General features: G+C 42.5%; 1 long non-coding RNA gene across 1 annotated transcript; it reads right to left on the bottom strand.

Moving 5' to 3' along the window:
* Positions 1-365: 365 nt before the first annotated feature.
* LOC133221838 (uncharacterized) lies at positions 366-953 on the bottom strand. Its single transcript, XR_009728075.1, has 2 exons — positions 882-953; positions 366-468 (listed from the first exon to the last, which is right to left on the bottom strand). It is a non-coding gene; the product is annotated as an uncharacterized LOC133221838 (long non-coding RNA).
* Between the last annotated feature and the right edge of the window lie 22,691 nt (positions 954-23,644).

Below are 23,644 nucleotides of genomic sequence, written 5' to 3' on the forward strand. Positions count from 1 at the left end.
ATAAAACTGGGCTATTCCTCCCATTAAACGTAATCATGGTTACATTTATGATTTGATATAGTCAGAAGCACAGATTTGAATAGATTTCACTTTCTGTCAGAACATTCATTAAATAGATGTACACTGGGCCAAGTCTTGCAGTCTTTAATCAGATATTATTCCCAAGAAGAACAATGGAAAGGAGCCTCAGATCTGTGACGATCAGAGAATTTTTCCATTGTTTTCTTATTAATATATCTCCCTCCATTTGGAATGTGAGAGATTGTTTCTCTCATCTCAACAGCTGAATAACAGGGCCCTTATTTCCCTTGGGAATCATGTAAAATGGTGTAACATGCCACCGAGGACAAATAACCTATGAAAAGTGCTGCAGACAACATCTTAATGAGCTTTATCAGATGATGAAAAATATAATGTTTTCCTGTGCAGCCATGGGGGGAACCATGAATCTTGATCTTGACAGCAGCTCTGCAAGAGAATGAAGGCAAAACTGAGAAATGATAAGGTTTTTCAGTACCAGCTTTCACCCTTGGAGACCAGAATCTCTCTCTTATTTGGCCAGTACAAAAATTGTCTGTGTCTGCAGATGTGTCTGACCATCTTCTTTGTAATATCTAATTGTATGAGAAACTGTAGTTTTGAACCATATTGGTAGGCAGAAAAAATAGGTAAATCAAATTGATAGCTGTTTGGGTTAATTATCATCATATGAAGTAAACCCCAACCAATTGTTTTTCTAGATTAAAACCATATGGAAATAGAAACATGATTTAGTGCCATTTTATGCTCACCTCACACAAGATTTGCCTCTTTGCCTAACTCTGCTTGTCTTACCATAAGGAAAAACACAAAGTAATTACTGTAAAAAGAAGATAAATTACCTTAAATGGACAGCAGACTTCCCTGCTGGTAATTCCCAAGTGGAATAAAGCCAGGCAGTGTTAACAGTCTTGTGAGGTGAAGGAAAGGGGAACGGGAAAGGGAAGGGAAGGAAAGGATAGGTCACAATATTTTAAGTGGAAACGCTATAATTGCAATATTCAGAAGTAAATTGAATAGGCAATATGTATTTTATACATATAACTCTTCAACCATTTATTTTTTTGAAAGGGTGCCCCCAATAAGGTATTAAAACTCAATATAGTGCAAGGGAAAATAAATAGAAGTTAAAATTCCTTATCTGCCACCAGAATAACAAACCTCAGGTAAGGATGAAATAAACAGGCCATTTATAAGTTACTGAAAGATTCAGAAAGACAAAGTCATTGTTTATTAACTAGGAATAGTAAAGTCTGCACCTATCAGGATACCTGCTGACAGATTTATTTCTGAGTGTAAATGGAGAACGTATTTTTAGCAAGGGGTAGTAGTATATTTTTTGTGCAATTTGAAAGTTCAGCAGGAAGAAATAACTCAGTCTTGCAAAAAAATCCTAGGGCAGTGCTGTAGTTTTATGAGCACTAGATTTTACCAAGATTAGCATTCAGCAAAAGTTAAAAAAAGAAAGGTTTGCTTTTTAAAGAAAGGAATTGCTTAAAAGAAAATAAATTGCTATTCTATTAAAGTTCCTGCAATCAGACTGGCAAAACAGGAGGTCTAGAGGCCTACTGGGAGAGGGGGATTTTGCTCCCAGAGGAGAAAAGATTTTTAGTAGCAGACATCTGCATTCTTCTGTGATGTTATCAAAAATGTGCCTCAGTTTTCTGTGATGCTTAGCAAATACAGAAAGGTCCAAACTCAAACTTTTCATCAAAAAATGCCTTTTTATAGTGAGCATATGAGATCCTGGCCCAAGGATGCACACCGGGGCTGGCTGCCTGGTACCTCCATGGAACATCTATAGGGTAACTGTCTACATGTCTAGACCAGCAGCTCATGGTCTGCTCACAGTATTCATGCTGAGTGCACATGGCTGGAGGAAACTGGTGGGAATACGGCAGCCTCCACCCAATGAGGGACATAAATTCAAAATTTGAAGGCCAAATAACAAAGAGAAGTAATTCAGCCCATAGTAAACCAATACAGTGTGGTTTGGAACTGGTCTCCCACCTCCAAAAAACGACTGCGAATACTAGGGGTTTGAGTAAACAAATTTCTTCTCAAAAAAAAAAAAAAAAAAAAAAGGTGGCCACTGTGGAAAATGTTGGTGCCATTGAAGAAACAACAAAAACACATTCTGACCATAAATATTTTCTATTTTGAAATATTGTTACAATATCCCATTAGCTGCAGGAGCTGAAATTCAGATGTTTTCCATCCAGGCTCCTCTGTGGTCTGGACTTCTTCATCACAGGACATCACCCTGAATGCACCGGAGAGCTCAGGATGGAGAGAGATACTGCACTGTGCAAGACGGGATGTGGAGAGAGACTGCCTATGGGAGGAGTGGGATGGGGAAGCAAGGATCCTGCTCTGGCTGGTGGGCATTAAGCAGAGGCAATTCAGAATTTATGATCTGAAAAGATGATGACTTACTGGTAGTTTCTGGAATATCCCCTTCTCTTTCACAGGATTGGCTGATACAACCTCAAACCAGAACCGCATTGCTGGAACAGCAGGCGGCTGAGAGACCATGCAGCCTTTGGGGCTTAAGGGTTGAATGTGAGAGTGCATCTGGAAAAGCACTATGGCTTACCTTCAACTTCTCTAGCAGTCTGCATCTTGAAACACAGCTAAGAGTGTGGGCTCAAAGGCTTGGGATATCATGACCATGTGTTGCTACTTGAAACAACAGTTACATGTGTCATAAAATGCTTTGAAAGCTGTGAGTAATCAGGTGTAAGTGCCATTTCCTTACAACTTTGGATGCTTATTTCCTATTTCAGAGAGGCAAATAACAGGTGGAAACAGCTGGGATTATGAGTGGCATTAAAATATGCTTTGTTTTCTATGTTACAAAGTAATTTTCCAAACTGAGTAAAATTTCCTCATTTTCCGAACAAGAGGAATCACGATTTAACCCTAAAACCAAAGAACAAAACTGTGGTTCAAATGATTTATACTTTCAAGTAGAGCAATAACATTTTTACTGAAATTAAGACATTAAAATAGGTGGGAGAAAACGCCTAAATTTAGATCCAGATATAGCCAAGTGTTGCATAATCCCCCCTATATGACTTTGGCACTGCAATGTATCACTTACCTATCTGTAACATAAATCCTATGAACCTGAAGCAATCCTGAAATAAACTTACTTCTCATGATAATGTCAAGTATATTTCTTATGGGTTATAGTTTGAGTGTGGAAAATACTATGGATTTGAAATAACATCTGTGCTTTAAAAAAAGCTCACTCATGCTCTAGTAGAAAAATCTGATGTATCTGCCCAATGAGAAGAGATATCCTATTGCAAGAATGTCCTGATGTTGCAGAAAAGTTCACTTGTTCCTGTTCCCCTTCTCTTTGTCTCCTCATTACCCATCTTCTCCTAAGTCACATTTTGACCTTGAAGCAGAGAATCTGTATTTTAGTTCTTTGACAGCAACTTTTCATCTTGTGCAAACCCACAGCTACCCAAGATTTCTGCTCAGCCTCACATTCAAAAGACCGTATGTGTTTGAGAAGGGACAATTCAAACTTAATCTTTGGCTCAGTCTGATTCAGGAGCTGCAAATTTACCACAAATTACATTGATACTCCCAAACTTATTTCCTTTTCTTTGGTAAAAATACTCACCAAATGTCCTACTTTATACACTTGCCTATGCATGATGAACTGCTTACACCTTGCTTGTCCTGATTATGGAGATGTTGACCGTATCTCTCCAAACAGAACTGGGAAGAAAAAGAAGGGGTTGTTTGATGAAGGGACTGCTGGTTGCACTTAGTCTTCAGAAAGGCAGAAAGAAAAGAGGAGGAAGAGAGAATGGAGCAGAAGCAGAATAAAGTGAAGAGGAAGAAAGAAAAGAGAAGGAAAAAGTCCATCCCCAGTGCTGCAGCTCCATAATCTGGCCTAAGAGTCAGTTTTCAGAGTGGCATTTTGAGGATTATTCATCCCTACTGAGAGCTGGGAGGATGATAAAACAATAGGAAAATAACAAGCACACACTTGCCAGAGAAATTTTTTCCATCTGTACTGAGGTTAGAAACAAATAATCAAAACAAGATCCAGCGCAACTTTTGCTTTTTCCACAAAGTTTTCCCTGCCAAAAGACTTAATGTCACATGGATCTGGTAAAGCTACCAGCCTGGAGCAGCCACGGGGCTGCCGTGACGGCTCCCACCAGAGGAGACCAGTGCTGTGAGTGCACAGGGGCTGCAGCTCAGTGTCTGCTCCTGGGCTTTCTGTGGCTCCCTGCCTCTGCCATGAAGTCCTATTGCCAGACCTTTCTGCCACTGCTGTCAGGGCCCCTGGAGCTCAGAAACAGGCTGCACCAACCCAATGAGAGTCAGCCCAGCCACAACAGCTCCCTAAACACCTCCATAAAGCAACTTTACAAGGGTTACAAACCCTTAAGATAGCACAGATACAGATCTAGGGAGAAGAGGTTCCTACACACTGGTCCCTGCTCCCTGGAGAACAGCAGATGCCCCATGTACCTGCCACAATCTCCTTGTTCTCCTCTCCAGTCATGGAGAGGGCATGTTCCTAACAGGTAAAAGGTATCCCTATGGGTTTGGTGTAACCACCAGATTAAAGAACAAGTGCATTAAATGTAATCTGAGTGTTACACAGTTGTGGATTTCCACAGCTCTGTTGCACTCTAAGAGGTAAGTAGGAAGAGAAAAGCAGAAGGCAAAGTTAGAGGGTCTCTATTAGAGGTTGGAAATGTCATAGTCAGCAACATTACGGTGAAAAAGCTAATTATCACAATAGAAAGTACATCTTGAAGCTTGATTCTTGTTTTAATAGGTGAGGTTGACGTTAACACTTCCTGGGTATTTGAGTGAGGTAGCTCAGGCCCTCAAAACTATTGTAAATGCAATTAAACAATTACAAATGTGGTTCAGTCAATGTCTTATTTAAATTCTACCAACACACTTGCAGTCTGCTGTTGCTCAGTTACTAATCTAGAAAAAAAGCAGAGATAATCCTTCAAAAAATACGTGTGCATGCAATGCATTTATCTTGATACAGCTGCCACGGAATATTCTGCTATATGCAATTATTATGAGTAATCTTCATTTCTGCAGCTCTCTTAGGCTTATTAATTCCTGTATTGAACACAAATACAAACAATCAGCTTTCAGAAGACTTTTCCACCAGGGAATATAACAAAAAGTAGGTTGGTTTGATTGATTGCTGTTGTCATTGTGCTTAAGGAACTGAGCTTATTTAACAACTTTGATAAGATTTCACACTGAAAGTTTTCTCCTTCATAACTGGTATGAACTCAGAGAGACAATAGATATTCATAAAAATATTCCTTCTTTGTCTCCTGCAGGAGAGCGTGGTATGTCTCCATCCTAAGACTAATCCTGTAGATCAAATGATCCTTGTAACTCCGACCACTCCTTTTGCTTAAATTTTTGTCAATGCGACCTGCAAGGTGTAGGATGGAAAGCAGAAATGTAACTGTACTGTATTTGCACTGCACTCCAAACTGAGAGAGAATGGAAAAATTAAGACCAGAATGGAAAAATAAAACCCCTGTTTCTAAACAATAAGAGCTGTAAGATATGCACTGTTTTGGTTAATATTTTTTTCCATGTTAAAAAAAAGCCTGTTTGTTTAAGGTGTATTTATAGAAAGCATTCTCTTACTCCACATTTTACTATGCCTCTAATTTTAATTTATGCCCTCCTGTGGCTATAGGCAGGGACAAGCAGCAGTTCAGAGAGGGATTTGTGCTGAATGGTGTTGGGTAGGTGACCAGCCCCCTTCCCTCTGAGCCATGGCAGGGGTAGAGACAGGCTGTGCATGGGTGTCTTCATCTGCTCTGTCCTGGCATCACAGACCACCTCTCTCCTGGAAATCTGTACATTAAAGCCTGAGCTCTCACTGAGCAGGAATAGCCCCCAGCTATAGGTTGAAAGAGTTTCTCTACTTTGTGAAATGTCACACATTCATTGCCTCAAAAATTTGCACCAACAGATGGAAAATGTGGGAAATCTTCGTAACCCCGTCTTACTTCTTGTCCAAGCAAGCTGGCTACTTCCTCGCAGGGAGGACCGAGGGTATAACACTCCACTCATCTTTTTCCATGTTCAGAATTATTGAACTCCCATGAGGCCTAGGGATGTTTTCATAATTACTTCCAGTTTCCAAAACTTCTTGTAAATACAGACTGCTCAGCCCCACCATATGAGCAGACTAAATAGGCCTTGAACACTGACACACAACTGGCACACATCTGTTACCCCTGCCCAGCCGCCAGGTCTCCTTATGGGCAATGCCTGGGTACTTTTGAATGACTGTTCCCAGGATAACATACATGGATAACACCACTCCACTGAAGGGGCATGGTTGAGCTAAGAGGGCACTGGTTGTGCCTGCCTTGCTGTACAGTCTGGCCTCAGGCTGGAACTGCAATGCTTGACAACATCACTTATCAGTGCAGAGGCAGTCCATTGAACCAGTGTGGTTCCAAAGACTGAGTTATGTTTTATGGGCTTTGTTATTTCAATTTAAAATGCCCAAAACTCCTCTGATGGCTGTACTGCATCCCAGCATATGTCAAGTGTTCTTACAGCACGTAGTGAAGGGTTGATGTTTTATACCCTGGGCTGCACGGTAGAACAAGTGGGGCTGCTTGAGGGTGCAAAGCCTGACAGGATACTGCCAGAAGGCTACACAAGGGGAGGCAGCCAAACTGAATGAGCATCATCCTTCCCAGCTACTGGAAGGGGTCTCAGGAGGAGAGACCCTCTGAAGCTCCCAACATAAGAGGGATGTGGAGTTGCTTAAACAAGTCCAGAGGAGGGCCACAAAGATGCTCAAAGGGCTGGAGCACCTCTCCTATGGAGACAGGCTGAGAGAGCTGGACTTGTTCAGCCTGGAGAAGAAAAGGCTCAGGGAGACCTTGCAACACTCTTCCAGTACCTAAAAGGGGGCTGAGAATATCTCTGGAGAGGGACTTTTTATATAGGCATGTAGGGATAGGACAAGGGGGGGTGGTTTAAAACTGAAAGAGGAGATATTTAGATTAGATATTAGGAAGAAATTCTTCCCTGTGAGGGTGCCCAGAGAAGCTGTGACTACCCCATCCCTGTCAGTGTTCAAGACCAGGTTGGATGGGGCTTGGAGCAACCTGCTCTAGTGGAAGGTGTCCCTGTCTGTGGCAGTGGGTTGGAACTGGATAATCTTTAAGGTACCTTCCAACCCAAACCATTCTATGAGCCTCATGCACATTGTGTTTCAGAGGGAGTCAGTTCCTACAGAAGAGGAGTTAGGGGCAGCTAGGAAGCAAGCAGACAGATGTGAACTGCAGAGCTAAGCCGTTTGAAGTGTAGATGCCCTCCTAAATGCAAGAGGTGATACTACTGACTGATATTAATAATATTATTTAATCCATCAAACAGAATATTCAATAAAAAAGCTGAATTCATACTGATTAAATGAATGCTGTCTATAAAACTGCCTACTTACACAGCCTCCCACAACCTCTCTTCCACATCTTCATTCAAAGGCAAGAGAAACCTCATTATCCTTGCATGGCAGAGACTGAGTGTTTGATAAAAATGTCTGTGTGACACAAACATCTTTTGATTATGCTATAAAAACTGAGAAAACAATCCAGAGGGAGTTAGATGATCGGGTAAAGGGGTTTCGAAGGAAGGGGAAGCAATCTGGAAGAAAGAAACTAGTAAAAAACTGAGAAGCGAAGGCAAATCCGTTCTGCACAAAGCTGACCATCTGGAACGTGTTACTGAGGAAGAGATGTGGGATCACATAGATTGTTTCTGGAAAAGGAGGGGCTTGAGGGGCATGGAAAAAAACCCAACATGGTTGAATTAAGAGCCAGCCACAAACACTGAGCCAGATGGCTTTTTTTCTTTTTATAATGATGTATGTTCTCATCTTTCCGTATCTCTGCTAATCGCTTTAGCACAGGAGAAGTACATGGAGCAAGATGTTAAGGAGGAAGCAGAGGGACCTGGGTAAGATGAAAAGAACTTCAGTTCTCTTGTATGCCTCTCTGTACTATAAACTGAAATTCAAAACAGGGATGTCTCTCTTATGCAACAGTACATCTGTTGCTGTTTTGAAGACTTCGGCCACAGTAACTCTTTCCAGACAGTGCAGAGCAATCATTTGGGTGTTTTGACAGGTTTCCAGCTGTAAGCCATATATTTGTTTTATAGCAAATTTTAGGTTAGTTCCTAGAATTTAAAACATATTCAGTCTGCTTTTGTTTTACAATCTGTAAACACTTTTAGAGCTCTATTCTTTATTTAATGATAGATAGGCACAACACAGCTGCTCTCCAGTGGCCTCTATTTTCAGCATAACCTTATTCTTTTGTACATGCACTGTTCAGAGTTTCAAATATGCTAGAAGAACATGGGCCAAAACACCAGCAGGATAAAAGTGCTCTGAGATAAACAGAGAAGGTGAATGATTTTTAATTCATATCCGCAAGATGGTGATACTGACCAGTATTCTGGGTACTCACAGTACCCAGGGCCACAGGGGATGGCTTGGGTACAGCTGGTACAGAAATACGTTTCTGTGGCTCAGCAGAAGATACTCAAGGTAGTGCAATGGGTGGAAACAAAACAGGGATGTCAGCACAGAGCCTGTTGAACAACTGCACACAGTTTCTCAGAAAGGCCATTTAACACAGGTCAAGCATTGCATCAGCATGATTAGAACTGATCCTCGTAGCCATGGCACCTCGTTCAGAGCTGGTATTTCAGCATGGCACTGCCTCATGTCACATACTGCCACTGTGAGAGGAACTGAGGGAAGCAAGAGCCCTTATTATGAAGTGATTATATGAAAAGCATCTGTGAAATGGCTTGGACAGCCGTGTCAGAGGGCCTGACCTGTACCTCTGTTTGACGATGCTCTCTGCTGTGCCCTGAACTCTCATTCGGCAGGGTGCATTGTGACCTTCCCACCAGCAATAAAAAAAGCCAGTTTCTACTCTGACTTCAGTTTATACTTCAAATACTGTGATAAAATGATCTCCCAGCACTAAGGAATGCAATGTGCCATTAAAATGAACACCATGGGCCCCCAGAATTAGGCTGACACCCAAGCTATGTTACAAATGCTTGCGTATAATCTGCCTTTTAGAGAAACCACGCTGACAAACTGTAACTCTCCTCTTTGGATGTACCCAGCTCACGTTCCCCTTTGTAAACATTGCACATTCACAAATCAACCCCACGCTCCGGCAGCATAAGCAACAGCAACGAGTCCAAATTCACCTTCTGACAGGTCAGTGCAAACACACGGAGTTCTTTCCTTGGTGTCAAGTTGCTTTTCAAGGAAAAGAATTTGTTTCCAGAAAGTCTTCCCCTCCTCTCTACTCACAAAGCTTTAGGACGGGAAATCCTGTCAGCAGCAGGCTTGACAAGCGTTTCTTTTTTATATGCTCACATTAATAACTCGATCCTTCTCAGAAACTACTCAGCTGTTTAAAACAAGCTGCCCACATGCACAGGGACAGCTCTGCAGATGCTGGCAGGGACTTTCCCGTCATTCCTCTCAAAACCCTGAATTCCTGTCCCCAGACCTAAATAAGGTGGCTTTGCCTTTTGTGGGCTTCAGGTGGGAAAGCGATAGCCAAATTCACCATTTCAGGTCCTTCCCCTTCTGCTGTCAACTTTCCTTACCCTTTCAACAGCTTCCAGTTAACTCCTTCTTTGGGCTATATGGGGCTGGGAACAGCCATCCATGAGCTCTTCTGCAGCTGGAAACCCACCTGAAGCAGGGCTACCAGAGCAGTACTGGGTGGAGGGGGTGGTGGGCAGAGTAGCAGCAAACTGGGAGCACCAGGCTTTATTTTTATTACTATTGTTGCTATCCTTACGGTGGACCAAGAGACCTCGGATGTACAAACCCAGAACACAAAATGATCACTTCCCCAGAAACTTGCACTGTAAATATAAATATTCAGCATAAATGGAGCCTGAACAGGAGGTGATAAGTAGGGAAACAGTCTCAGTGGAGGTGCTGTGAGTGAGGAGCTCAGTGACACTGGAAGAGAAAGCAAGTGGACTGCACAAGAGAGTGCTACATGGTCAGACAACAGCAGCATTGTGGACAGGCATAAGAGTGCATTTGTTAAAAGACAGAGAGATGATTTTGCAAGAAGATTTTGGTGCTAGAAGCAAGAGAGTTTTAACCTTCTTGATCCCTACAATGTTCTGGGGAAAAAGAGTTATTTATATTCTTCACAAATAAACAGGGCTGCATCAAAGAAAATAGTGGATCTACCATAAGTTTCTTCTCCTAACCTCCAAGACCCCAGATTTTAGTTCAACAGGGTGACCTTATTCCTACAAGTAATCCTAGAAAAACTGAAGGAAAGAATGGCTTTGTATCTAAACATGTCCTAGTAAGTTATAAGAACTGTAAGCATAATTAGGCTGCTAAAGGCAAACTGGGATTTATAAAATAGATTCCCATAGGCACTGATCCAGGGCCTGCTGAAGTTAATGGGAGTCCTTCCTCTGACTTCAGTGGGATTAGGAGGCAACTTTCCACCCATCCCACCATGGCTCCTGTATGACTGACAACAAGTTTAAAGGATCCACCCTGCGAATATTGACAACTTGCACCAAGGAATAGGTTCAGCCAGAAGCTCCCTGGAAAAGGTTGATGTATTAGATGTGTGGCATACGTAAACACAGGAGCTACCTACTGAAATACAGCATCTCAAAAGAGAAGGGTTTTTTATGCACCCCACAGGATATTTCTAGCACTCCAAGAGTTAAAAGAGTTTCTACAGATTTGCATGAAACTCACTTTGACTCCTTGACAAAGGGCTCACTCTTGCAGAAAAAAATCGGGGACTAAAGCAGCTGCCACTCAGAGCCCTTTTCCCAGTGTGCTGCTTGCAAGGCACTCCCACGAACAAAAGGTGACTTCCCTCACGTCTCCTCCCTGCAGAATTCCCCTCAGCCACATGGGCATTTTTGCAGACTTTGGCACTGTCTGCACTCTAGCAAATCCTGCTGACAAAACCAGCCAGGCAGAATTAATGAGAGGCATTAGCTTGCAAAACAGTACAGTGGGACCATGGAAGAAGAGCCATCCGGATAGCCCTGCACACAAGAAGAACTGAGAGGAATAAAGCTGATCTGCTGGTGAGGAAGTTTACAGTGTGGTCTTTAACATTTACCATGGCAATAGTCCAGTTTGTAGGTGAACTGGGAAAAGATACACCAATCATGGCAGCAAGGAATTATTCTAGAGCAGAGGACTCTTGCGCTAATTAACAAAGAACAAGAGCAGCACATAGGACTCAGCTCTGTTCTCTGGAATTGCAACGTGTTTTTCTGGTATGTGTTTAGAAAAATGCATACATTCTATAAATTCTTTTAAAGAAGATCAAGGAAATCCATGCATTACTGCCTTAGGCTGGCAATAAACCGCTTTTATATGTATTGGAGCAAAAGGTAATCCAGCTGCTTACTCTACTGCATGGGGCAACAACCACACCAGAGAACACAGTGAAAGCAGTCTGTCCTTTCTAAATAGTTTCAATTCACTTACACCAAGACACATACTTGGTTTTTTATGCAAAGCTTCACTGTATGTCACGAATGTGACCACTTCAGGAATGCAGATAGAAGAAATTCTAATACAGGAAGTCATGTTGGACAATGGCTGATGACATTCCTGTGAGCAGACTGCACGGGACAGCCTGTACCCACTGTGCAATGGAGGCACCCCCAGGGCTAACTCAGGCTCGTTACTTCCCTTTAGCTGCTGCAGGTAGGAAGTGGCATCCTTCCAGAATGCTCCTTCACAGCAAGGGAAGAGTCCTCCTTGCTGTTCTGTCTAAATCCCTGTGTCACACCCGAGTAAGAAATGAGAGAGAGACCAAGGTTTTCCTTCAGTTGTTCAGTTACACACCTACTAGCTAAAATATTGCCATGCCTGAATGAGAGCCATGTGTTTCTTTGTTTCACTAAGTAACAAAGACAACTTTGCTTTCTGAGGAATACATTTGTATATTCCTAATTATCTTTTCCATGAGTAGATTAGATAAAGTTTGCATGGAAAAACAGACAAAAGGACGTCATTAAAATGGGCCCCTTTCAAATGATTCACAGCAGTCTTGTCTTAATTAAAACTGATTGTGGAAACAAACATGCTTGCAATTTGCTGGGATAATATTGGGTATTTGTGAATTTTGTCAACCTGGCCATATGTGAAAAACTGAAGCATGTACAGTTGAAGTCTAAGATCAGTGTAAGCTAGTTCAGATAACTTTGTAGAGAATAATACCAGCATTTGGCCTTACAAATCCTTATTTACAGTATCTTGTTAATTCATTGGATGAAATCCATTTGAGAATGTCACCATGCCCTCATTACTGGAATAGGTAAGCACCTAATGTACAAAAATTCAGCCCTGGGTAAGTCATAACACTGCTTTGGGTCTCACTCCTCCTGCTCCCAATGCTTGTATACACACTTTAAAATCTATGCAGGGAGAAGAATTGGAAAGAGATATTTCCTTTTAATATAACGCATCTTTCTTTCTATTTGAACATGAGGATGGAGTAATTGGAGGCCATTAAAAAGCTAGAGATAGCTGATTGGCCATGAGGATGGCTTAAGAAACTGAGTTATCCTGGTACAAAACCACTGGCTTCACTTGGCTTAACCCAGTAAGATATTTAGAACAGCTGTAGACTGGACTCACAACCAACAAACAGTTTAAAATACATATCCTATAGGAAAAAAACAACATATGCAAACTCAAACATCCAAATCCCTAGCAAACCAGTAAGGAGGCAATTAAATTAGGCAGTATTGAATAGAACACAGGATTCCCTGTTACAAACTGGATGCCCATACACTGCATGGGATGGAGTAGAGGGTTTCTGGATATTTCTTCAGAGATGTCTGTCCCTATCGCATAAAGTGTATGGGCATCTAACGTTTTATTAACAAAAACCAAGGTGGAGGAAGGAGGCCACTATTCTGCGGATCTGAGGGCATTAATTCAGGACTGCAGGCAGGAGCTTGCCATCCTGGGGGGACCCAAATCCAGGAATCCTTCAGAGGAATGGTACCCACATCACTTCTTTCAAAGAGCAGAGCAAGAGCCACTGGTTTCTTTTGAAGTGGCACCCACCTTTTACGTGTTTGGCTTGTGATGAGCACTCCCTGGGAAGCAAGAGACATGAGATCAAAATATCTGCCAGCTCCCAGGAAGCTGCAGTAACTGCAAAAGCAGAGGAAGGGAGGAGAGACAGGAGCACAAGCCCTCCTTCTGTCAAAACTGCATCCTATTTCATGGTCAGACAGGAGAGATGTGGGACTTCAGAGAGAAAGGAACTGAGAAGTCCTAGAGAAAATGTGATGGTTTTGGTAAGGACATTTGACAAGGATGAGGGAACACTGCAGCTCCCTCTTGTGATATTATGACTGTGCTTCTATTAAGCAGTCACAGAGAAGAGGCATAAACAGCTCTGCAGCAGTGAGAAGGCTGTAGTGGCACCTTGTGCTGTTGTGTCCTTTGCCATAAACATATATATTGTGCATCTTCGGGACTGGGTGCCTCAATTAGCTTGGCACCACAGTGGCTAATTCCCCTAATCTGACCTGTGAGGGAAGACCTGTACCTGCTGTCCTGGTCTGAGAATATCCCAGCAGGCAGCACTGCAGCTCAAGGGAAATGTCTAGGAAGAGTAAATTACTTCTGGACTAGATACCTCCAACCTGCCTAAATTCATTTCTCAATATAGCCCTCAAGGACAAATCTTGTTCCAGTTTCAAGGAATGACAAACATCCCCTGCACTCCAGTGGGCTATGGAAGGGACAATATCTGTTGTCCAGCCCTGTCTGAGGAAGCAGCTGGGCCATAATAGTGTGTTGCATCCCGGTGTGCTAACACAGGGGAGGAGGCACTAGGCCATCACCTTAAAAAACTGCTGGAGAGCACTGCACTGTCCCTGCTGCAAGCCCACTGATGCCAGCCTAGCAGCCTGCCCTGACCTCCCGGGAATCATGTCCCTCCTGAAGGTCTCCATGGTGTAGACCAGGACCAGAAGGCACCACACAAAGATGGAGACTGCAGCTGAAACCTCTCTCCCTTGCAGCACAGTGCGCATCATCCTGTGGCAGGCAATTGCTTTAATGCTGCAGGCAGCAACCTGCCAGGGTTGTGGCCACCTGGCAGCCAGATGGATAAACCTGTGCCCAAAGCCCCAGGGCTGGCGAGGAAGCGTGGAGAGCTCAGCTGCGTTCAACACTCTGGTCTCCAGCCAGTGCTTGGCTCTGCCACAGGTCCTCTTCCAGGAAGATGCAGGTTGTTAGATACTAACTTTAAGGTACTCAGGGTCTAAAAAGGGGCTGCTGCTGTTCGCTTTTGTATATTATGTTATACGAGGCTCAGAAATTTACTCAATTCTTTTTGCAATTCAAGCCTTAATCTATGGCAGCTGAAGAAAATTACTGTATGTGTGTTCTGTTGTTCGAATTGTCACAGCAATCTCCAGTTCTTTGTGTCCTTCCATAAACAACCCTGTCTATAGCCAGGGAAAAGGGGCCTGTACATAGATATGGGAAGAAGTAACTGGTTAGATGAGCAATAAACTGGACAATAAAGCAATAAAAACTAACAATAAAGTTATCATTTTTTGATCTGCTTCCATTGAAATCAGTGCTCCAGATAATATGTGATACTACAGAAGTCCTCAGTCAGATGTTCCATTTATTGTCTCCACTTCTTTTATTAGCATCCAGTTTTCCATCCATGAGCCCTACACCAGTTATGCAGCCGTAGGTTTCCTTCCCCAGAACACTTTGATACCTATATAAATAACTTCACCGGTGAGGCTGCCGCTGCTTTGACCCCCGGCCATCGCAGAAACTACTGCAGCTGATCAAAAAGAATCCAAACGTCTTCCCTGCGTTCGCAAAACCTCCCAGGCGGCTGCACCCGCAGCAGGCTCCCCACCCCGCGGCCGAGGAGGAGCACGGCGGCACCCCGGCCACAGCGCAGCATCAGCGCATCCGGAGCGCAGCTGCCCAGCGCACAGTGAGCGGATGCTGCCCCCTGTCTGGTTTCTCGCTTCCTGACCTCAGTCAAGGCACATCGCTCACAGGTCTTGCCGCTCCTGGCACAATCACGACTGCGCGCCAGGCTGGCAGGTGTGCCACAGGGGGACCTTCAACAGTAAACTAGTGGTGAAAGACGGGGCGGGGGGGGAAGTTATTTCCCTGGGAAAGCAACTTTTATAGGCACCAGATAGCCGCTTTGAGTAAACAGCTGTCCAAGTTGCTCAGCATCATTCAAAAGGGAGAGGAAGGACCTAAATCTATGTCACAAGACAATGGTAATTTCGGATTATCCCAGGTCTTTTGGGGCTGCACTACAGCCCGTTATTCATTTCTTGGATGTGCTGTTTTGAATAACAAGAATTCCAAAGTCTGTAGCATCCTGTGATACCCCTTACTAGAGCATGCATTTGGTAGGAAATACTATGGCCAGGCAGATGAACTGCAGTTCCTTCACTGCTTTGCTCCTTCACAGCTGTAAAAATCAGTACTGCAAATCCCACTGGTTTCTTTACAGGGGCTGCCCAACTCCCTCAGCCTTTCCTTATAGCAGAGGTGCTCCATCCCTCTGATCACTTTTGTGTCTCTCCTTTGGACCTGCTCCAAGACCAGCTCTTTCCTGTACTGAGCTCTCCACATTTGGACACAGTACTCCAGGTGGGTTCTTACTAGAGCAAGCAGAGGTGGAGAATCACCTCCCTTGACCTACTGGCCATGCTCCTTTGGATACAGCCCAGGATATGGTTGGTTTTCTGAACTAAGATTGCACATTCCAGCTGATGTGCAGTTTTTCTTCCACCAAGTGGATGAAAGAACCCCCAAGTCCTTCTCTGTGGGGCTGCTCTCAATCTCTTCATCCCCCAGCCTGTATCGATACTGGGGATTGCCCCTGAACTTGGCCTTGTTAAACCTTCAAGGTTCACATGGGCCACTTCTTGAGCTTGTCCAGGTCTCTCTGGATGGTATCGCTTCCCTCAGGTATGTCAATTGCACCACTTAGACTGGTGTCATCTGCAAATCCATCAAGGGTGCACTTGATCCAACTGTCTACATCACTGATGAAGATATTAAACAGTACTGGTCCCAGTACAGATCCCTGAGGGACACCACAGATCTCCATCTGGACATTGAACTTTTGACTACTACCCTCTGGATGTGACCTCATGCACTGAACAGTACCCCCATCAAATCCATCTCTTTCCCACTTGTAGCCATCTCAGTAAATTCCCTTTCCAAAGTCATCCTCTACTGCACGGGAGCAGTATTTCTTTCTAGGCTGACATCTGGGTCACAGACTGTGCCGTTTGCCTGAACAGCTCTGACTGGAAGGGACCTCAGAAGATCACCAGGTCCAGCCTTTCAGAGGAAAGGGAGCATAGATGAGATTACTTACCACCCTGTCCATTCACATCTTTAAAACCTCCAGTAATGGGGACTTTATCGCATCCCTGGGGACTTGTTCAGTGCCAGTAGTTCTGTTATTTTCAGAAGAATGATTGATTTTTCTAATGTCCAATAAATGTCAGGATTGAGCACTCACAAAACAGGACTAATCAAGGAGACAAAATTCAAAATAAAATAAAAGAACACCTATGCATGTCTTGCCATGAACTGATCATCCTCAATATGGAGAGATGGGCAGGCAGGTCATCATTTAATGCTTAGCCATTCAAATATCAGTATTTCTCTCCTAAATTGGATCTGTCACTAACATAATTTCCAATTCTTTATCTTGTTGGTTCTTTTCCAACTGGTCAGACTAGTTTATTCTTCCTTCAAGGAACTTAACGCATTTTGAATTTTAAAAGGTGTCTTCCTGCCAGTCTTTCAGGAAGAGAAATTTGCATCCGTTGCAATACAGTGACATGAGCTTCTGCAGGAAAGGCTTGCTTAGATTGACTGCTAATAAACACATACATCATAATTATATATTTACTACACCATGCTTCCTATATTCCAGCATCCTCTATCTTCTATAGCATCTCCACAGCCAACATACTATTTTTCTTTGAGAAAGGTATAAGAAACCCATAGCTTGCAATCAAAATACAATTTGTCCCTAAAACAACTTACAGCTTACTGCATTCAAAATAGCTTTTATCTTAATGCTATGCAAATCATTCTTATTTCCAAATGTACTTATAAAATCCTGCAAGTACTAAAGCTGTTTATGCCCTCACTGTCTCTGTGACAATGACACAAAGACAATAACTGATTCATTCCCTCTTGACAATAGGTTGATGATAAGAAAACTTTTCTTTCATAATTCTTACTCTTATTTCCTTTCATGGCTGTTGAATACCCTCTCATTAAAAAGAGCAAACAAATTGGCTTATTTACTTAAAGATTTGTACAGAAAAAGCTTCCCATATCTGTGTGGGGTCTTTTTTGCACTCGTGCGTAGTAGGTAATGTATCAGTCAGATCACTTAGATTGATTTTTTATTTATTATTTTCATAGCATATTTCCACTGTTGTTCTAACTCTAAGCTAAGTGAAAAACCAAGTCTAGCTATTTTTATTAAGAAAATCACATCAGCACTGTGATCACCATCATGTTCCAAGGACATACTCGGTTAAATCCCCATGGAAAATTAAACTTACTGGCCTGGTGACTTCTTTGGTTGCTCTGAGGCTCAGATGGTACTTCATGAATCAGGAGGGTGAAGCTACAGGATGGGGGAAGGGACAGAATAAAGATGATAAAGAGATGATTCTGCTTCATTTTATTTCAGGTGGATCTAATTTTATTTTGACTTTTCATAATTAGGTAGAGAACAAATGATTTGTAATTGGAAATAAATATAAGAAGACAGAACATCAAAGTTAAACTGCATTAACCTTAAACTCTATTAAGGTAAAACACTGAATTTTTCAGACTTGAATGGACAATTTCCACTTCAGCAGGATTCTTCATTTCAGCATAACATGCAGATATGATACGTTAAGGGCTGAAAACACAGCACATTGCTTGAGCTTTACTGAAAAGAATATTTAACTGAAAAATCACCATGAAATAAAACTGTGGGCACATTGGGTCACCACCGTTTCACACTGACTGGGGACACAAAGAAGTGTTTGCTCTTGGGGTTCTTGCTGTTGCCAAGCCTGCTGCTGTTAGGAACAGCATCTCCAGCTACTGTAAAATTAATTCCAGGGAGACCTTATTGCACCTTACAGCCACTGCAACTTAAAGCTGCTGCTTATTTTCTAACACCACAGCTGGCAATAAAAGGAACAAAGGGAATGAAGTCTCCTCGGGAGAGCATCTCCCGTTACACGCGTTAGTCTGGCTCTTTGCAAAACCACCTGCCTTGCACATAACCACCAGTTGCCTCTTGGGCTTGCACATGAACCCCGGGCGTGAAGTGGGTGTTGAAATATGACTGAAATGCTTCCTGCGTGTTGCTCGTTAATGATTTGCTGTTCCTGAAGCCAGGCAGCCTGCACAGATCAGCCCGCGTTTGCCCAGGGATGTGCTACAAACATCACCCACAAGGGGGAGCCCAATTTACAAATAATTCATTAAGAAAAGCAGCCTGCAGTTCCTGGTCAGCCCATACCCAGGATAAACAGAGCAGTGAATCATCACTGCTTGATGAAGGAACAGTGCTTCTTTCAGCTAAGCTCCCATCAGGAAGAAGACTCGCCAGCAAGGAGGTATTTGCTTAAGTACATTATCCCAAGTTCTTCCAATTACATAAAGAACAGACGTTTTGTGACTGGAAACCAACCCAGAGAGAAGGAACATCAAAGACCAACTGCCTACAACAAGAGTCTATATAAACAAAAAAGAGCACCTAACTAATCAAGCAGGCCCATCACTGTGTTATGGTAACCTGGTTTGGCTTTTTCTTAACTCAGTTAGTTATGATGCCAAACACATTCTGCCCAGGCAGGAAGGTGTGATTAAGTGAAATTGGCTCCCTGAGGGCTACTGCATGGTGCTGAAAGAGCAAAGGTCAGTACGAAGTTTTACACAGTACAATAGTTACTGTATGAAGCTATAACAGCAGTCTGGATTTTTAATTTACTGTGCTAATTTCAGAATAACCCACAAAGCTATGTTTAACTTGGCTTTGTAAATAGCCTCATTTACTTTTTTATGGCTCCTTACTATTTCATGGCTATAAAAATCTGTAGAAGGGTAGAACTGACACATCAAGAAAGAAAGGCAAGTGTGCAAAGTGCTTGTTCAGTTGTGACTTCTCTTGCCTGATTTTCACATGGGTTGAGCTTTCAGAGAGCTCATGTGCACTCTGATCCTGTATGCTTTGAAACAGTAATGCAAAGCCTGAGGTTTGCAAATCAAGTGGTCATGTTTCAAAATGTGATCTTGGGCAACTTGCCTATAATTACCCAGTTGTGCCTGGCGGAATAAAGAACAAAATCTGTATCTGTCAAAGAGGAGTAAAATGCTGCCAGATGCCTCATGATATTCAGCAAAAATCCCCCTTGAATTCTCTTGAGCTGGAATTTCAGTCAAGATTTCTCTCATGTAAACGGGTGTTAGTTCAATTCTCAACTCACTTATTTGCTTTAAAAGCAGCAGTTTCTCCTTCCTGGACCATAAGTCAGAGTATGGTAAATGGTTTATCCCTTTCTATCAGTCTGTTGCTATCCTGATTGCTTTTCTATTTTCTTAATTTGCTGCTCCCTCTGCAAAATAAAATTACCTGAGCTGCTGATCAAGAGTTCAGGAAAAAAAAAATAAAAATCTCATGACTACGTCTTTACTGCTCTCTGCATTATTCAGAAACAAGCATCTTCACAAGAGCCAAGATTGTTTTAATAAAGTTGATTAAACGCTGAAATCTTACATTACAACAAAACTCTGCCCCGCCATGATATCAGCCGGTAGGTCAACCCAGAAGGGCACAGCAGTCTTGAGGGTTACTGGAGTGCATTGATGAGAACTTCCTGATGAAAGGAACTGTAGTGCTAAGGAATGTAGTGATAGGACAAGGGGTAATGGGCTAAAACTTAAACAGGAGAAACTTAGATTGGATATAAGGAAGTTCTTTACTGTAAGGGTGGTGAGGTGCTGGAGTGGGTTGACCAGTGAAGTTGCGAATGCTTCATCTCTGTCGGTGTTCAAGGCCAGGTTGGACAGAGCCCTGGGTGACATGGTTTAGTGTGAGTTGTCCCTGCCCATGGCAGAGGGGTTGGAACTGGATGATCTGAAGGTCCTTTCCAACCCTAACTATTCTATGAAGCTGTTCAGAAAGTCAACAAGAGCAAGCACTGTGCTGAACCCCATGCTTACACCCAAGGAAGAACTCATCAAGCATGTGAACACCATGGGCAGCCTTGGCTACAGTGACCACAAAATGGTGGAGGACCCCACAAGGAGGGAACAAGGATCAATGCCTGAACATCACTTCTATCTTCAAGAATAGTAAGTAGGAGGAAATAGGAACTAGAGGCTGGTCAGCCTCATCCCTGTCCCCTGGAAGGTGATGGAGCAAGTATTCCTGGAAACCACCTTCAAACATCTGAAGGAAACCAGCATGGATTTGTAACCACAGTGTCCTGTAATACTGCATAGCCATTGCCAGTAACAGGCCATAAGCTTTATACCAAGTTTGCAAGGGCTCAGGACTGAGGCTTGTCAGGCTTGCTCTATCCAAACTTCTCTTGACCTGCCTGAAGTTGTTTCAGTTGGTTTAACTGCAACAGCAATTTCTCGTAACCGTCAGGGGGGCTGAGCAGGACAGTTGGACTAGGTGATCTCCAGAGGCCCGTGCCAAGCCCAGCAGAATCTGTGATTCTGTGAAAAGGGGCATGGTGAAATTCTCCCAGAACTTGCCTCACATTTAAGAGCTGCGCAGCCTGGTTTTTTAATTGTTTAACTTAAGGAAATTTAAAGCCATGATTTCCTCCTTATTCTGACCCTCTTTTTTAACTGGTGACTAATTACAGACCATGAAGGAAGGAACAGCAAAGAGCTGATGTAAACTGTTTGGAAGGAGTTCACAGATACAGAATGTTTATTCAGTTTCTTAACTGACAAAATACCGGTTTAAAGTTTTAACACCCCCCACCTCCATAACCTTGTAACTAAAGAATTTGTACTATTGCTCCTTTTCACTGCTTCTCTGCAAAGTAATTCAGAACATTCATTTGTGTGAATACCTGCAAATAGAACTAAGCATATGAAAATTAATACCTGTTTTAAATCCAAGATGCCTTTTGCAGCCATTGTAACTTAGGCTGCTTCTTAGTTTCCTCCTGCAAACACATCTACAGAGACCTGTTTCTTGGGTAGGTCTAATCAGGAGTAGATCAAAACTAGTATCAATTTGATCAAACATTCTCTGTCCTTTATGATAAATCACTAGCTTTTTAATTTTTACCCTACTCTTCAAAGAAAACTTTGAACTTATGATGGAAAAGATTTTGGTGGTGGTGGTTTTGTTTGGTTCTGGATTTGGTTTTTTTTAAGCTGTAAAACTGGATGTTTTACTTCACATTTTACAAACTTTCACCCAGACCAATAATGTTTTTATTGTCACAGTAGATATACGATTGCCCATTACATTATTATGCCCAAGATCTGAGTCAAGTTTTTTATTATCTTTTAGTTTTGCATTCCTATCCCACTTTGCTGTCAGATCTGGATGTATTAATGTCCCTGCTAATCTAATATTCCTGAATGGCTTTTTGCTTAGTGCAGTCAATACGTGAACAATTCACTACTGCAAAGCCCAAGTGTATGTTGGACTTATGTTCCTGGCAGGTTCTGTCCAAACAATCACATCATAAATACTTACTCACTGTCCTACCACCCCCACCAGTAGAGTATTTTGGGAACTAAATTTATCTCAGAAGAAGTATTTTTGAAATTACATACCCCTGAAAGCCAACTTCTGATGAAAACGTTTAGTTCTTTGCCTAGGAAGCTGTAGCTGCCAGGCATCATGTAATGCTCCCAGCTTTGCAAACAACTCCACCATCTGATTATTTACTCCCCTCTTGGTAGTCATTGACCCAGTTGTCTCTGATGGACTGGCAGGATCTCAAAGTGCCCTGAAGACACTTGGTTTAAGGAATGCACGTGAACAGCCCTGTGCACACTTGCAGCAAGCTATTCTCTTGGGTAAGGGCAGTTTAAGACAGACAAAATGAACTCTGTCTTCAGGATAGCAGCATTCTGGGGAGCTATGGAGAACTAGAAAAACTTGTTGAACAGGGGAATGCCACATGATTAGTATTCACTGGGGCAGCAACTGGTGGAATGCATGAGAGCAAAACTTCCGTTTTCACATTTTAACAACCCCAATAGTGCCAGCATAGAGTTGCTTTAGCTGCATTGTAAGCCAAACATAACTTCTCATGGTCTATCACCATTAGCCTTAGGGCCTAAAAAAAAAGTCTCTAAACAGAAACATACAGCCATCCTTCAAATTAGAAGATTTTGATAGAAAATGAAGTGACAGACAGAGGGAATAGAGAAAAATAACCTTCACCAGGTTGTAATACAAAGATAAAGACACTATGTGATTGCTGACTGTGTTACCCTTGACAATGCATTAAAGCAGTTAAGTGAACTTGCGTGCATTTCTATTCTTCCTTCTTTTCAATGGATGCTCCTCAGCTCGGATTTTTATTTCCTCTCCTTAGTTCTTCTGATCCTTTTCCATCCTGACTCCCAGCTTCCTTTCTCTCTTCTGCAGTAAGGTGCCATGGCAGTGTGAAAATCAGAAAAGTGGTGGTTTGTAACACATGGAATCCTTGGTTTTATTTAAATTCCCTGAACCTATGTATATGTGGTTGTTCAGCTTAGGCCTTCAACCATTACTGACCTCACATACAGCCTCTGTTGCTGTTTTGGTTTTCTCTAATCAGGACCCTGCTCAGCAGCACCATCCGTAACTGATTAAAAAAACCTTTCTCTTAATAGCTGTCTGACATCATTATAGTCTACTGTGCTGCCTTCTGCACAAGTTTTTACATACATACAATCTTCCTTTCATGTGTACAGTTTCAACATTAGACATTTATGGCATGATTTTTCTCCCCTTACATTTTCCTACTTTACCCTGATTTTTAATTTTTTTAGGATTCACATTCAGTTTTTCCATGTTCTGTTGTGAAAAACGCCACATACTGTTGCTTTTCTGAACCCGTCTAACTACTCACTGCTATTTCAGTTACGTGCTTTTTCTGCCTCGTCATTAGCTAAGCAGCTTGTTATATTTTAAGAGTTGGCTACTGCACTGAGAGCTTCTAAGCACCCTTCCTGCAGTCAAAGGGACTTCCATCATTCTGACTTCAGAACAGAGCTTGTAATCTCGCTGCTGTGACGTGCTTCAAAGGCTCCTGTGAGCTGCTGCTTTGAGAAATGGGGCCTGTAGCACTCTGATATTTCTATTTTAATGCAGGTTAGCAAATACAACAGGCCTCAAAATTGTCCAACTTGTCTTACACCAACTCGGTAATGATACAGCCCAAATGTCCGGACCCTTGTCATAGCTCAGGCAATCTTAATTCAGAAAATGTTATTTGTTACAGT

Source organism: Neopsephotus bourkii, unplaced genomic scaffold (assembly GCF_033783945.1).
Source record: "Neopsephotus bourkii isolate Nb327-2 ecotype Australia unplaced genomic scaffold, CSIRO-AGI_Nbou_v1 NB_1558, whole genome shotgun sequence".
NCBI lineage: Eukaryota > Metazoa > Chordata > Aves > Psittaciformes > Psittacidae > Neopsephotus > Neopsephotus bourkii.